This window comes from Macrobrachium nipponense, chromosome 33 (genome assembly GCF_015104395.2).
Source record: "Macrobrachium nipponense isolate FS-2020 chromosome 33, ASM1510439v2, whole genome shotgun sequence".
Lineage (NCBI taxonomy): Eukaryota > Metazoa > Arthropoda > Malacostraca > Decapoda > Palaemonidae > Macrobrachium > Macrobrachium nipponense.
In genome coordinates this window covers 59,068,088-59,085,978 of record NC_087219.1, presented here as the reverse complement: position 1 = coordinate 59,085,978, position 17,891 = coordinate 59,068,088, and positions in this window count along the sequence as shown.

Below are 17,891 nucleotides of genomic sequence, written 5' to 3'. Positions count from 1 at the left end.
GAGTAGCTAGTGGATTGGTAGGGGAGACATGACACATCCACCTTACTCCTGCAAACCTGTTTGTCCACCCCTAGTGGGGCGGGGTAGGTAGTGGATTGGGAGGGTAGGGGAGACATGATACATCCACCCTACTCCTGCAAACCTGTTTGTCCGCCCCTGGATCGGAAGGGTGGGGGGAGGCATGACGGGCAGCACCGTTCCAGCGCAGCATAGTGCATGCCATCAAGCTTGTTCCTCATAATTTATCGTGTAAATGGTGACTCACTTTCTTGAGTCAAGGTTACCGCTAGTGAACAATAGAAGAATAACAGATTCATCTGTTATCTTATTCCAGACTTTGGTACGTATTAATCATATACCTCTGCTTGTGCTGGAGCAAATCTTCATTGCAGCCCTTATAATAGAGAAGAATCTCCATTTCAGATGAGGCCTTTTAAGGCACCTGTTGAGATACAATTGTCTGTTGACGCCTGGAGCAACGAGCAATTTATTGAGCCGTGCGAATCACGAATCGCGTGCGGGCTATTTTGCATAAATCATATTTTGTGTATTGGAATTCCGTCACACGACATCACAGAGAATCATTCAGCGGCTGAAATCAATGGTGTGGTCTTTCCGTCGCTCCAGAAATAACTAGTGAACGATTTTGTCACTCTGTTGTCCTCGGAGAGGAACCATGGGCCAAAATGTTCCCCGAATTATACCGATCACGCAATGCTTCCTAAGATCTAGAGACAGGAATTAAGCTATTAATATTAGTATTATTATTATTATTTTAGAAGACTAAATCTATTCACACGGAACAAGAACACCAAAGGGGCCACTGAATTGAAACTCAGTGTTCCAAAGAATGTTGGTTTCAACCTCCCACCGCGAAAGACCCCACACTGCAGCAGCAACTGATCATGATACGGAACCAGTGATTTTTCATCGGCCTGATGGAAGCGCGAACCCGCGACATCTGAGTGGCATGTCACGACACAAATACTGTACCAGCGGACCAGCAATATAAGAACTGTGGCTTTATTTTGAGAAAGAGATATAGCAAAGTAAGAGAGAACGGGCGTGAAACTGCGTCGCCGATCGAATAAGGAAAGTGAAATTGCTCGTGAGAGAGAAACGAGGTACGATCGGTATCGGCGCGAAACTGATTTCACGCTGCCAAAGCGGCGGACTGACATGATTTATTATAACTGCGATCTGACGGTCACCGGGCGTTGGCCGATTTGCATTCGCTAGCATCTTTGATCAGTCGCTTTCCAGGTCACTTCTTCCTCTTGTCGTGATCATAACAGTAACCAAAATAACGCTAAGAAATTCGCAGTGTCGTTATTTACCTGTTACATCATGAAAACCCACAGTTACATAAAGAAACTGTATTATTTGCAAAAGATCTTTTTACAGTTGATGTAGCTTATTTATATGACTGTAGATTTTTATTATTCTATAAAAATAATACTAGTAACATTCATTATGTTTATGACTATCATTACATTTATTTTACTATTAGTTCAACAACAACTAGATATCAATAAAAATGTTAAGAATTCCACTTTAGTATTTCCTTTTGCTTAATGATAATATCGATTATATTAATAGTGACACTAATTGATATTATTATGATTATTATTGATACTATATTGATTTTATCAGCTTAATAACAAAGTCAATTAACTTATGAAATAGCTAAGAATTCCGCACTGATATTATTCCGAATATTTACTCCATGAAAAAAATTGCGATTTATTTTACCCCTAAAATACTTATCGTACCACACAACTAGACATCAAACTACTGGTTAGTAGAATAGCGCAGTGACACAGGTGGCGCTTTGAAGCTTTCATTCTCCATTCTTGGTCATATTTCCGGAGATCTGTCATCGTCATAGTGAGATTATAACAATTCCATCAACGCACCTTGGTCGCATTTTTTTAGCTCAGTTGTTCGCTTCCGTTTTTGTATGATAGTTTAGCGATGAATAATGATAATTAAGCGACCGAGGTTGATTTGGTTAATGGCGACATTAATTTCATATCAAGTAGTATCTAATTCCATTCTCCTTTCACTGCGCTTCCGTTCATATTCTCTTTTTTCCATCTTCGTTTCCTTAACCGTCCCCCAACAATAACGATGTACAGTGCAACTGTGAGGTTTTCCTTCTGTTACACCTTCTAAACCTCCTACTCTCAATATTCCTTTCAGCGCTGAATGACTTCATAGGTCCCAGCGCTTGGCCTTTGACTTAAACTCTAAATTCTATTCTATTCAGTAGCCAACGTAACCTTGGATACGGACAGACCGGTTTTCAACTGAATATTATCTGAAAATCTGAACGAGTCAAACAATTCAGGTCAGACTCTCTTTTCAGAGGTTCAGTCTCAGGCGCAAGAGAGAGAGAGAGAGAGAGAGAGAGAGAGAGAAAAATCAATGCCAATACGTTCTTGGTCTTGACCCAGGTATCCACTGACCTGTCCTGACCGTCAGGCCCCGAATTCTTCAGACATGAATCACATGCCAGCGTCACATTCTGAGAACCGTTCATTGACGCATAATGTGTCTCATTCTTTTTCGTGGTTACTTTCAACGGCTGCTTTACAGCGATTTGAGCCGGATATGAGATCTTAACCTTTGGGAACCTCCAGGCAAAATAATGGGATATATAATGGAACTGGGGAATTGCGTGATATTCCTATGTTGCTTGACTTAGCATAATGTGGACATTGAACAGTATCTGTGTTATGTTAGCTATAAAATGATACACATACACACACATATATATAAAATATATATATATAATATATATATATATATTATATATATATATATATATATATAATGTTATAATATATATAATATAAATCTATAATAATATCTATATATATAATATAGGATATATATTATATATATATATATATATATATATATATACATAATCTTATATATATCTACTATATAGAATATATATATACATATATATATATTATTATATATTATTCTATACATATATATACATACATATATATATTATGGTATATTTCATATATATAATGCACGTGTCTATCTACATTTATTTACATACATACATACATATAGGGTACTTGATAAATAGGACTGATTGTCCTTGGAAGCTTGTAACTTTTTGAATAAATAACTCCGCTGGGTACCATCAAGTTTTAATGAGGTCCTTCAAGTAATTGTACCATTAGACAGAACATATACTCTAACGTGTGTCCTTATGTGTTTTTACAAGTATATTCGTATGCATGTATGTAAAAGCAGAGAGAGAGAGAGAAGAACAATGAAACGAAAAGTAACTAATGTTAATTATATTCAAACATATACAATTCATTTGCAAATGCAAGCGCAGATAACCCGAAAATCTCACGTATGTCTGAGCGTCCCTGATCGTTGGTAAATATGACATCAACGCTTAGACATTTATCGTCAGTCTTCGCTGTTTATCCATTAATCATTTTCACCATTTCATTCGTATGTTTACTTAGGTTTACAGAGCCTCATGGTCACTTCGGATGTGCTTAACGAGTAAAACAAATACTCGATACTTCTCGTAAAAAATAAAAAATAAAAAGGCAAGTTCTTACGAGATGACAGTGAATGCGGCCGCACGAATATGTACACAAACCATGACTAAAGTCAACATTAGTCCAAGTTAGAATTGCGAGGCTTATTCTCTTCTTCTTCTTCTTCTTATTCTTCTTCTTGTGTCACTCTCTTGACTACCTTGTGAATGTGTGCGGGAGTAATCGTGGGGCACGCATTGACCACCACTATCTCGGCAAGTGAAAGGGACATTCGACCCAAGAAGACCCAGTTTTCTTCTCTCTTAATCTGACTCTATTCGGAGGTTGTCTCAAGCAAGCTTGGAAGGAAAAAGAAGTAGAGATAAATGTAAAGAAAATGAGGAAAAAAACCTTCAAATTTGCCCTACTTGAAATCATTGAGTGAGTGTTTTCTCCCTTTAATGAGACGTTGATTTCTTTGGAGGCTTATGAGGATTATTGGAAGTCAAGTCTGGAGTAAAATTATGGCAGGATGAAGGAATATTACTGACGTAGGTTTATGGCGCTTCTGGTGAACTTGGCACCAGATAAGATTTCGTTCCAGAATTTATGGCAGATTAATCAAAAGTGTTGGTATCAACGCACTTGTAATTTTTCCGGGTATTAAGAATGTAACCAAGAAATCATTATTCTGGAGCTCACGAAGATGTTTATACAGAAATCATTTTGCGAAATAAAAAATAATAAATATGGCTCCGTTCACTGATGAAGAAAGGGAATTCCTTTTAAAAATAGGACTTTTCCTCTGCAAGAAAAGACGTCATTTAGCCCTTTGGAGTAAGTTTTTTTTTATAATCAAGGGCATTTACAGTTAGGAGTACTTTAAAGAGTAGAACAATTCTTAAGAAAAATAATTTTGCAAGGTAAAAAATTTATATTTCCTGAGAAGAAAGATATTTTTATATATCTTATATCGCTGAAAGGATAAAATTAAAAAATAAATTAAAAAACATGGCGCTGAGACAAAGCGCTCAAAGACTCGTTTGATGAAGTTAGCTTTCTTAGTTTAATGTGAAAGAAAACTAGTATTGAGATGGCTTTGTCTGTCCGTCCGCACTTTTTCTGTCTGCCCTCAGATCTTAAAAACTACAGAGGCTAGAGGGCTGCAAATTAGTATGTTGATCATCCACCCTGCAATCATCAAACATACTAAATTGCAGCCCTCTAGCTTCTGTAGTTTTTATTTTATTTAAAGTTGAAGTTAGCCATGATCGTGCGTCGTGCGTCTGGCACTGCAATAGTTGCCAACGACATAGGCCACCACCGGGCCATGGCTGAGAGTATCATACAGCACAGAAAACTCGATTGCGCCGAAGACACTTCGGCGCATTTTGATTTTGTTTCATTTCTTTGGTGCATTAGGTGTTCCAGTTCCGTCAAATTTAGCGGTGGCTTATTTAGGGGAGGATAATGTAGTAACTATTAGTCTAGGGGCCTCTTTTCGGCATAATTATATAGGACCCAGGGCAATTTTCATATTTATTCATTAAGCGACAAATGTCATTAAATGTCCAATTCGCACTACCTCGGAAATAAGACATCAAAAAGCCATAATTAATAAGGAACTCGTCACTTGGGAGATTCGAACTCCCAACTGTGAGAACCTCGACTATTTATACCGCTGGGCTGTGAAGAAATGTAGTTGTTTGTACCTAGAATAACTTATCATTCATAATTCCCCTTTTGGTGTTATTTCCTATACGAAGAGCAAATGGGATATTAAATGACATTTTTAGCTTAATGTTTCTATATATATATATATATATATATATATATATATATATATATATATTATATATATATATATATATATATATATATTGGCTTAGGGATCAATTTGAATACATGCAAATTTACCACGCTTTTATGATTTACGCCGTAAATTCTCTTGATAATTTGTTAACCACGACTGTCTGTCATCTGTTGCCTTTGCAGATTCTTATAAAGTCCAGGAGGATGGACATTTTCCACCCTTCCCTCTCTCTCTCTCTCTCTCTCTCTCTCGTCATGTTAGTTCTTCGTGTTCCCTTTAGTTTCCTTTATCATTTCTCTAATAAGTCGGCCATCATCTACTTTCACCTTTTTATCGTGTTTCTCTTCCATCGTCATCCTTCGAACCATTCCTCTCGACACTTTCCTCTGTTTACGTCCATCATTTCCAAAGGAGACAATTTTTTCTTTCTCGCGCCTGATAATATTCATGCCTGACAAACAGTTCCAGATGTACGATGTTTGTCCATGAATTAGCGACGTACGGCTTGACCACCTTGGCGCGCTGGAGGGCGTGTTGCAACTTAGCTCAGCAAGTTCTTCGTTCCTTGGAGGAAAATCTCTTCTTTTTATTTTTATATGTTCGTTTTGTTTTTGCAATGGTTCGTGTCTGACATTGTTTCCCTTGTCGTTTCTCTCGCATTCATGCTAATTTGTAGTCTCGTTTTCTTCTTCGTGGTTTTGCAGATGATCTTTTTTCCAGTGTCCTAAATACACTGGCAAGAATTCATCGTTCAGTTTACTTTTCCTCCGCTTTTATTCCTGTTTGTCGATGACACGTTTATCAAGTACTTCGTTTTCGCTTTCATTTTACTTCTCTCGTCTTCCAATTTGTCCCAGTTACGTATTCGAATTTACAATTTTTCCCCGTTCCATTTCGTCCACTTTGTCTTTGTCTTCATACGTATTCAAAACCATGTTCCCGTTTCAGTTCCTTCCTATTTGTTTCCGAGGTTATTTCCCTCAAGTACCCATATTTCCCTTCGAGCCGGGAATCCCCCAGAAATCCTGACTCCCTTAGAACATGGGATACTGTGGGATATCCCGGTTCGTTGCTTCTGCGGTTTCCCCGATCTCGGTTCCCCGTAACCTCCTCAGTGGTTGGTTTGTTTCCACCCCAAGGAAATAGCTCTAGGGCTGGGTTTGCTCACAGAGCTTGGAAGATGTCAATTTCTTTATTAACAGTGAAAAGGTGTTGTATTTTACACTGATTTGATCGCTTGTTTATTTATTTTTTTATTCTCTTTTTGCCGGTTACAAACTTATCTATGGAAGCCAAGCGATTAGGCCTAATAGGTTGCCCTATTCAGAACCTTGATTAGATTGATATAATTGTGTATACTGTTCATACCCACACACACACACACACACACACACACAACAACACACACATACACACACACACACACATATATATAATATATATATATCATATATATATTATATATATGTATATATATAAACCCACAACATATATATATATATATATCTATATATCTATATATATATATCTAGATTATAGATACATACATACACGTATATTTATTTATATGTATGAAATTTTATCGCATACACAGGGACTTATTTGTATTCACAAACACAAACATTGAGCTACGTGTGTCGTTTGGTATTCAATTCGCTCTGCTTCGGGAATTTCACCGAAGAGGAATTATAGTTCATAAACGATTCGTTAGCAGGTACCGAATCGTTTATCAGTGATAATTCCCCTGCGATAATATTCCCGAAGCAGAACGAATGGAATACTAAACGGCACACGTAGCTGAATGCTAATAATATGTAATATATATATATATATATATATATATATATATATATATATATATATATATATATATTGTATATACATACATATAACATAACTACATACATATATATACAGATATATATATATATATATATATATATATATATATATATTTATATATATACATATATATATGTGTGTGTGTGTGTATATGTGTGTGTGTGTGTGTACATAAATATATACTTATATTTATAAAATTTATCAAGGAAGGAAAGTCGGCCAGTAGACGTTTAGGAGGCTCAATGATATTAAGCGAAGAGATCCATTCCCGACACACTGAAACCGTTCTGTAAACCTCTGGATGGATCATAATGAAATCCTCTGAACGGACAAGTCATGTCCTTGACGTTAATCTATTAAACTGCTCTGGATTCAACGGATTTGGATTCAGCTGAATGAAATAAAAAGGAAAAAGGTATGAGGGCCTCAGTGTCAACATTTTCCTAAAGCGGGGAGCTTGTTATTGGTCAACAGAAGTGCTTGGGGAGAGGCAAGTTTGCATTCCAGTGAGGAAACCATTTTTAGTATAATGATTACCACAGAAGGACTTCCTACCTCCTCTGGGACTTCCTGTCCAGGAGGGTATGTGTTATTTAGAAGTAGGAGATACAAAAGTATGCCTGCTTGTATAATGTTCAACATAATTATTCTTAGAACATATGAAATTGGACATGACTTATTTTAGAACAAAAGATTAAACATAACTGATCATGGCTTATGTGAAATTGGGTATAATTGATTCTGGCATTTGAAGAATTGACTAAAAGTGATTCAAGCATGCACAAAACAAAACATTTATGTAGACAGAGCATAGGAGTCAATGAAATTACCCAAATTTTTGTTAAAAAAAAAAAAAAAAATTAACTATCGTTCCGTGGTTTTCATCGAGAGCTGGTGAACAAATTCTTAAGGAATATATAAACGATTGTTATTGATGGTTTATTGGTATTCACCCATTTTTTTTTAGGAGACTGAAAATACTGCTAATGCATTAATCGGCTCTTGGTACTGTAGCTTTACTTGCATTTTATACTAGCATATGCTTGACTTGTGTTTACAGACGATTATCTCGTGCGAAGGTTACGCATTAAATTTACTAAGTCAGTTTGTGGTATGAAGAAAATTAAACGGTAAGATTGAATTAAAACAGGAAAAGTATAAATTTGATATTTTCATTCAGCTAAACCTTTGGAACTCTCCCTTATTTGGCGGAAAGCGTCTGGGAAAAGGAGGAACTTAAGAATGAAATATCTTTTTCGTTAAATTATTGCAAGGAGAATAACTCAACTTAAACTTTAACGGTTTCTCTTCTTTATTTCATGCCTCAATTTCCTCTTCGTTAGTTTAATCCAAATCTGCTGAGAACGAAGAGAATATTTCTTTATTTGATAACTAAGGATGACAACACTTACAAATAATGAATTCCACTATTTCAATGTTCTTTACGTAATTATACATAATTTATGGAGCTCATTTTAATTTCTGAAAATCCCATACTTAACCTTTGCGGCAATATCATGTTCGTTGCTTCTAATGAGAATCAGCATAAATTGAATTTGGTGTTTGTTAACAATAGATGTACACTTGAATTAAACCAGCAAAATCATCAACGGGTGTGGCACAGGGCCACTTTTACTGTGCTTGCTTGTCAAATATTCTCTCTCTCTCTCTCTCTCTCTCTCGCTCTCTCTCTCTCTCTCTCTCTCTATATATATATATAATATATATATATATATATATATATATATATATATATACACACAAACACACACACACACACACACACACACACATATATATATAGATATATATACATATATATATATCGTATCCAACGTATCACAGCAGAACACGATAGTAGATGTCAGTCTTTATTTGTATGATTAAAAAAAAAATAAGAAAATACAACATTCTTTATGATGAACGTCGTAGTAGACATATTCCATCTCCCCACTAAACAGTTAGATGAAAGGCCTTTCAGTCAGAGAGCAGGAAATGATTGTGCTCAGAAAAAAATGATTTAGGAAAAATGATTGATGCGAGCACTTGAGCGACTTGTAAGCTATTTAGGAAATACAGGGACTCGTCGAAGACTCCACATTCTGGAAAGAAATTATATGAAGTACTGACCAAGCCTGTTGACCTTGGAATTCTCATATTCAGGGGTCAACTGAAGTTTGAGCCAGAACGATTTTGAAATCAGGCAGAAAAGTCTTCCAAAATCTAAGCTGATCTGCATTCTGAGAAAGTCTTTTAGGATTTTTGGAAATCTGTCTTTACTGAGGAAGTGCTTTTCATCGCTTATTTTTGCATCTTATGTTGACGAATAAAAATTTTAGCTCTTTTAGATATCTTATTCCCGAACTTTGTGTTAATCTTTTGAACCATTGTTCAGTCAGCTCTATGTACATGCTATACCATAATTTCCTTTTTTTCATAGTTCCAATAATCCTTATTAATCACATCTCCCAAGTATGTGTGATTTACCACGTAGTCCTTAAAATGCAATTCATTTTAACAGTGCCTTTTTTGTGATGCTCAATACCACTCACTTTTCTTGAAGTTTTATTTCAGCTGTAACTGAATTATGGAATGATCATCCAAGTTTTAAGCTGAATCATTGGACCTTCAGCAGTCAAATTGGATTGAAATGGTTTTCAGTTGAGGAGGCTCACATGATTTTCATTTCATCGATTATATATTATTTATTTTTATCTCATTTTTACTATCGTTCTCTATTTAATCTAATTATTCATTCGTGCTTTCGTACTAGGCAGCTTTAGCCATTAGTTTGTTTGTTTGTATGGTGTTTTTACGTTGCATGGAACCAGTGGTTATTCAGCAACGGGACCAACGGCTTTACGTGACTTCCGAACCACGTCGAGAGTGAACTTCTATCACCAGAAATACACATCTCTCACTCCTCAATGGAATGGCCGGGAATCGAACCCGCGACCACCGAGGTGAGAAGCAAACACTAAACCAACCACGCCACTGAGGCGCTCTTTAGCCATTAGGGTGCTTGGGAATGTAGCATTCTGTTATTACAATGAGGGCTACACCTAGACCAGTAATAATAATGATGAATTGAAAATAATTCCTTAGTAAAGTGTCAGGTCTCATGAAGTTTCTGTAGCTTTGAAAAAGCAAGAACAACGCCGCATTACACAGGAAATACAACTTCCGCTTAGAAATGATTTGATGATTTAGACTGAATCGAACGCGATGTTGAGTAACTCGACAGTTAGATGATGGACGAGTCCATAAATGTTGTCTCTTTATTCACAGAATTAATTCAACGAAGCATGAACAACTATTTATTACTGGTCAATGATAAATAGCGGTAGAAACTTTCATATTCTATCATTTACTGACTTCTTCTCTGAGTCACTGTAATAGTATAGGCACGAATGCAGGAAGCAATATTTCTACTGTATAATTTTCTGAATGAAGAATATTGAAATGGTGGCCCTTTCATAATCTCAGAGCGACTTTTTGCTGCCACTTTGATAAGTAACGAGTTTGATGGGATTGTCAGTCACTGAACTTCCATAATACCAGAGTTCAAGAAATCAAGCACATCGAACTAGTGATTTCACATGAGATAGACGATAATTATTTCTTCTCTCTCTCTCTCTCTCTCTCTCTCTCTCTCTCTCTCTCTCTCTCTATGTTTTTTTGTGAAGCGGTGCTAACGGTGTTATTGTTTTATAAATAAATGCCATCTTTTAGTTCATAGATTCATCTTCCCTGATATTCCACGATATGTATCTCTCTCTCTCTCTCTCTCTCTCTCTCTCTCTCTCAGTTACCGTATGGACCTTGGTTATCCTCCAGCTGAGCTGTTCAGTGACATTTTCCCCTTTTCTGCCAGGCTTTGGAAATCTCTTCCTGCTTGTGGTTTTCCTGACTCTTGAAAACTTTCGTCCCTCTGTATTCGAATCCTACGGTGGCCTCCTTCGGCTATGTTCATTGCTCACAATGCCCTTCAAAATCTAACAGCTATAAATAGCAATCCATGGGCACCCCTAGCAGAAGTGTGTCTAGCAATTTCACCCCTGGATACTCATTGCGTAGACTTGACAGCTGGAAGAGAAGCGGTTGAGTTATTCTGGGAAGACTCGATCGCGGTGGTGAAGATGTTTGGTGGGGGTAGACGTGTCCTGAGAGTGTGCCTTGAATAGTAATCAGCTTAATGATCATCCTAAAATGAGGTATATAATGTAGTGCGTGGGTACGTGAATGAATGATGTCTTTATTATCCCTTTTAATAATTTCATAACTAACATTAGTTGTGATTAAATTACATCATGTATTATAGATATATATATAAATAATTTATATATATACTCAATCGAATTAACCCACCTACACTTTATGGATGACGCAAGCATGTCTACGCGAGTATATCTTGTAGTAAATCAAATCACTAATCAAAAGAATAAATACATTAATTAAAAAACATAATGAATGAGTATATTGGAAAAATAAAAACTTTTCATAATGAAACTACTGAATAGGAAGAAAACAGAACAAAACGCACAAACGCACCAAGATCACCTTTAATAGTCTATAGGGTCTGCGCATGCGCAGACAGAGGACTCTGTGAGAGTCTTGTCAACATCTGTGATGACTTCAGCCAATGATACGTCCACCGAAAGGCCGCCAATTACCCGCAACAGCTTTTACTTTTCACCCTACAGCCGCGTCATTAGAGCGTCTAGATAGAGAAAGAGGTAGACTCTAAAAGGAAGAGGAAGAGGACGGGGAGTGGTACCAGACTCCAGGTGTGGGGACAGAGTCACATGGAAGAGGAAACGCATATATATATATCGCATCCAAGGTGAGGGCAAAGGAAGGGCAATCGTTTCCCGCTGTTTGTGCTGAGGGAAGAAATGGGTCAGGAGTTATTTAGGGGCTGAAATCTCGTCGTGTTTACAAGTTGCATTATTACTGAATAATTTTCTTCACGAAGAATTTCATGTAAGTCTGTACGTTGTCGGTGTGGTGTTATCAATAGCATCTTCGTCTGACCGGCAAGGGGACCCATGTTCTACAATCCTGGTCGAGAACTGATGGATGAGTACATTTTAACAAGACCCATTATTGACACAGGCAGTGCATTAATTAAGGAATTCATGTGGTAAATACTAAATATGGCGGACATCTCCCTATAACCTGAGCACAGGAATAAAGTTCCCTTTGATGGGAAAAACAAGAAACAATGAGCTTGCCTGAACAGTATCCTGGAAAATAACCAAGATAGGTAACATGTACCTACAAAGGCTAAGGTAATTGGATGTTGAAGATATATATTTTTTTTACATGATTGAATTATGACCGTAACAATATGACTTTCTATGTAGCCTTTATTAATAAGCGTTTTCCTAACAGATGCAGGACTCTACACTTAGCTGTGTTACGTTTCAGGGCAGACGCCTATAGGAGATGAACGTTTTCAGAAATAAGAGCACTTGCACTGCAACGCGTACACTATGGGAACAGCAAATCATGTCAAAAGTATCAAGATCACAAACGAGATTCTGCTGTAAGCGAGTAAAGAGTCCGAGAAATGAATCGTGAAATATCCCTGAGCTAAAACCGGGTGGAACATCTGCGCACAAACATAAATACCTTGATTAGAAGGAGGAATGCTGGGTACAAAAGCCAATTACTCACACTACATCATGGCACGTTACAGGGAACCATCTTTATCGTATAAAGAAGGGTCAAGCTTGAGTACCCATCTGGTTCTCGAGATGCTTCATGTGTCTAGCGTCTACTCGGCTATTTTTGTACCACAAAAGTTAAGGTTCTTGAGTCGTCTGTCAGGCGGGATGAGTGCATCATTTGTCCCAGTCCTATTTATTAATTACTAACTTTTCATTGCATTATTAGCCGTTGTATTGAAAACCCAAAGAAGTGTATGATATGGTTATTACACTTTGCTGGGTAATTGATTTTATTCTTGTATTAAGCCAAACTAAAATTTATTACCGAGGTTTTGGTTATATTCACTACACAGGTCAAGGTACAGTTATTTTGTTCTTACATGAAGTCTCATCAAGGTACAAATATTTCATCTGTACCTTCATTTTATCAAGTCATTATTATTTTCTTTTTACTGTATATTGAATTTTTATCTGGTTTAGGTAAACGCTCATTTTACCAACGCATTTAAAGAAGGTCACCCTCTTTCCAATGCTGTAATGAGAATCAATTCCTGCTTCTACCTTTTTGATATAATCACACTGCTGATTTTAAACGAAGTGATTAGGTTCATATTGGCATATTTTAGTGTTATCTCACGATAGCAGTGGCTTGCTAGGGATAATTGCCGACCTCAAGAAAGTCTCTAAATTGTAGCATTATTCCAAATTTGAAATTAGAATGTTATTTGTTCCTGTTTATTACGTTTATTATTTACTATATGTACGTAATACTACTCTATCAGGACTAATGTACGTACACTAACGCTGGTTATCTTTGAAAGTACATTAAAGGTTCTCTTCAGCTATGAAACCATCGACCAGCCAATGGTTGCAGAATTCAGTCGCAAGTGTGCATAGCGTTCATAAATAAAAAAAAAAAATAATAAAAACGGAGATTCTCCCTTTTATTAACTGGCCATGTTCGTGAGATGATTCCTAATATATCAGAGGTTCTGTCAGAGGCTCCACATTTCAATATACATATTTTAATGCAAAGTTGCATATCGCGTTGAGTTAAAGATACAGGGATTTTAGGATTTATTTATTAGAATGACAATGTGAAAAATAAATAATGTGTATATTGAACAGCACAGAAAAATTATTTTTAATAGAATATAGCGTATTTATATCAATTTTCGTTCATGGTTCTATTTGAGCGAAGATTTTAGCATGTTTTAATTTATGTATGGTGTACTGAATTTAGGCTGCTTCTGTACAATTATTCTGTTTTGTTTGTTTGTTTGTATGGTGCTTTTGCGTTGCATGGAACCAGTGGTTATTCAGCAACGGGACCGACGGCTTTACGTGACTTCCGAACCACGTCTAGCGTGAACTTCTATCACCAGAAATACACATCTCTCACTCCTCAATGGAATGGCCGAGAATCGAACCCGCGACCACCGAGGTGGAACGCCAACACCATACCAAACACGCCATTGAGGCTTCAATTATTTTGTGCTTCCACTTATAACTAAGAATATATGAATGTGTTTAATTTGTGTCCTTTTTTTGGTGTGATCCTTGTTGTTAGGATGAGTAGTACTAATTATGAGTATTAATTACGAAGAGCACTTCCAAGTTAAGATAGGGATATAATGTTCACACCTTATTCATGAGGGGAAAATCTTGCACGCAACCCGAGTAAGCTGGAGATCGGATCACGCATCGCTTTATTTGCCTCGGTTTTAAAGTTAATCTCACTCAAGTCATAAGATTAATTTGAAAATAATCCCAAAGCATCAATTCCTCCTTCCTTTTAAGGGCAGAATTCTTGAATGGTTTGCTTTATGTAGTCGGAAGAAAGGTCTCTCCATGTGAATAAGTTGTGTAGAAATATACTTATCAGAAGGATGTTCACCAGGAATGCAGGGTAAACATAGACATAAAATGAACGAATCTGAAAATAAACGAGTCTCTATTGATGCGCCTTTAACTTCCAAATTCAGCGAGTCTTAAACTTGACATTGATAATAGGAGGGTATTCATCTTCCAACTGCAGCCTTTAGATAGGATCTAGGAAATCATCCGAAATGCTGCTTCGAAAGGAATAAATGTGCCGATATTTTGCAAAAAACAGGTCAAGAATGGCGACTTTTGTATGTATGATACTAAAACTCAAACGTTTGTTTGTTCGTTTGAATGAACACATCGACGTTCCCAAGGCTGCAGAGTATATATATATATATATATATATATATATATATATATATATATATATATATATATATATATATATAAGATGTATATATATGTGTGTGTGTATGTATGTATGTATGTATGTATGTATAATATATATATATATATATATATATATATATATATATAATATATATATACATATATATATATTATATATATATATATATATATATATACATATATATATATATATATATATATATATACATATGTAAGCATACATTTAATATAAATGGATTATATGCATAATATATATATAGTATATATATATATATATATATTATATATATATATATATATATAGGTGCGAATGTGTTTGTAAATATTTACAGTTAGAGAGAGAGAAAAAGAGGGAGAGAGCACCTTTCAATGTTGATAGCATAATAAATTTATGGCACTGACGCGGATTAATTACTAACCTCAGCAGGATTCAGGGTCCGGTAAAATATAAAAGGAGTTTCGTTTCTCTATTTGCCTTCCAGGAGGTGACCATCGTTCCATCTTTATTTTTCTTTGCATTTTTCCTGCCAAGATTAAGCGTTGCGCAATGTGTCTGCCTTCCCTTCAAGAGGAATCTAATTGTTCAGTCCAACCATTTTATTTACTCATTTATTTGACCTGTTTAAATAACAGAAATTCATTTAATATTATCTTTTATATTTTGTGTTTGATCTTCTCTTACAGATCAAAGAACAGAAAGGTTGGACTAATAAACACGCTTCTAAACATTATTTTGAAAAGATGTTAACTAGTCCTATGAAACTGTATAGTAATGAATTTTTCTTTTTCCTTTCGCTCACCTTTTAAATTTCAGGCGTATATTCATACACTCGCACAACCACAACAAATACTTCTTCATATATATGACGTACGTCGTATGAAGGGCTCTGAGCAGAAAAGCAATCGAATTTATCATTCTTTTGTCTATCCTCCAGTCTCTCGTAAGGGCTGACCAGTGTTCTTAACCAAAACAAAAGAGATGCGGTAAGCGTCAACGTGGCCAGAACAGATCTCATAGGGAAAAGTTTTATTTTTTCTTCTTTTTGTTTATGTATACAGCTCGTTGAGACGGAAAAGGAGGGATGGACTAGATCCGAAGACAATCGGGAAACGAAACGGAAAGGAGATGAACCTTGTAGGTCAGTGAGGAGTCCCTTCTCAAGGGCATTAGCAACACCCTGAAGGCCAGTCACTACCATCGCCCTTCTTCTTCTTCTTCTTCTTTTTCTCCTGCTTCTTCTTCTTCTTCTTCTTCTTGCAGGGTGTGTATGTGACAGCTGGTCACTTTTGTTTTTCGTCTTTTTCCTCTTCTTCTTAAAAGGGTGTATGTGTGTGACAGTTGGTCACTTTTACTATTCTTTCCTTCTTTAATCGATTACCTAGACGCATTTATGTTTATTTCATCACAGCAACGGAAATTGCTAATTAAAATAACTTTACGTTTTGTGAAAAAGTCATCCAATCTAATTTCATTCAAGAATTCACGCCTGTCAAAAATAAGTAAACTTGGAGGCTTTTAAGGTTATTATCTACTGGGGTGAAAGAGAATGATTCACTATTGTTCCTCATTGGTTTTGCTGCAGTGATTTGAAGATTCTAGAAATTTGGATTTGATAAACATGCTGCTGAGTGACACAAATCGCTCCCACACGTTGCCACTGTAGCCTAATATAATAATAATAATAATGATAAACTAAAATTATTATAATGCCATTCATAGTCATTAACAGGAAAAAAAAACATTGATTACGCAGACTCTAATAACCGCATTTAAGAAAATAATATAGATAAAGTGAATAAATGCACGAATACCTAACAACTGTAGATAAGCAACTGCCAAATATGAACACTATAAAGAAAGGAAAATGTCTTAGTTTAACTCGAGAAGAGAATCCGGTGACCTAATAAGTTTCAAGCCCCGGAACTTTGATATTCGTAAGAACGCTAAATATTTTCAATTCGATATTGTTATTACTTTTCGAAAAAGCGGTCAAGAAAAATTGCATCTGCTTATACTATGACGATTTTAGTAACTAAATAGAGTATGTCTTTGTCTGAACTGTGTTAGAACGGGTGGGCTTTTAAAAAGACGGTATGTCAAATTCTTGTGATCTAAGGAGGATCTTTAGTTGTAAAATCACTTATTAAGAGGCAGGCACAGGTACCCTTTACCCTCTCTCCTTTTCACACACACACACACACACACACACACACACACACACACACACACACACACATATATATATATATATATATATATATATATATATACATGCATATATATTTATGTGTATGTGTGTATACATAAACACACACACACATATATAGTAGATATATACAGCATATGTGTATATGTATATATATACATATATATATATATATATATATATATATATATATATATATAGGCCTATGTCTGTGTGTGTGTGTGTAGTGCTAGAGACATGAGACTCCATCTCTGCACATTCATGTTCAACTAAAGCTGATTCAAGGTTGAATTATGTAGAAGAAAATGAACTACTATAAGCGATTAGATATTGGACTGATTATTTGTGTGGACGATGAATACGTGAATTGAAACATTAAAACCTAAGATAATCCTACTTAGTCACTAAAGTACAATCATTTTTTTTTTTTTATGAAAACACTTTATTTTTCTTTATTTCGATTTATAAGCTTTATTATTAGTACAACTGAAATCATTTTTTTCACATAACATTATTAATGTATGTTCGTTAATAATAATAATAATAATAATAATAATAATAATAATAGACAAACCTCTTCCAGATCCCCAGGACAAAG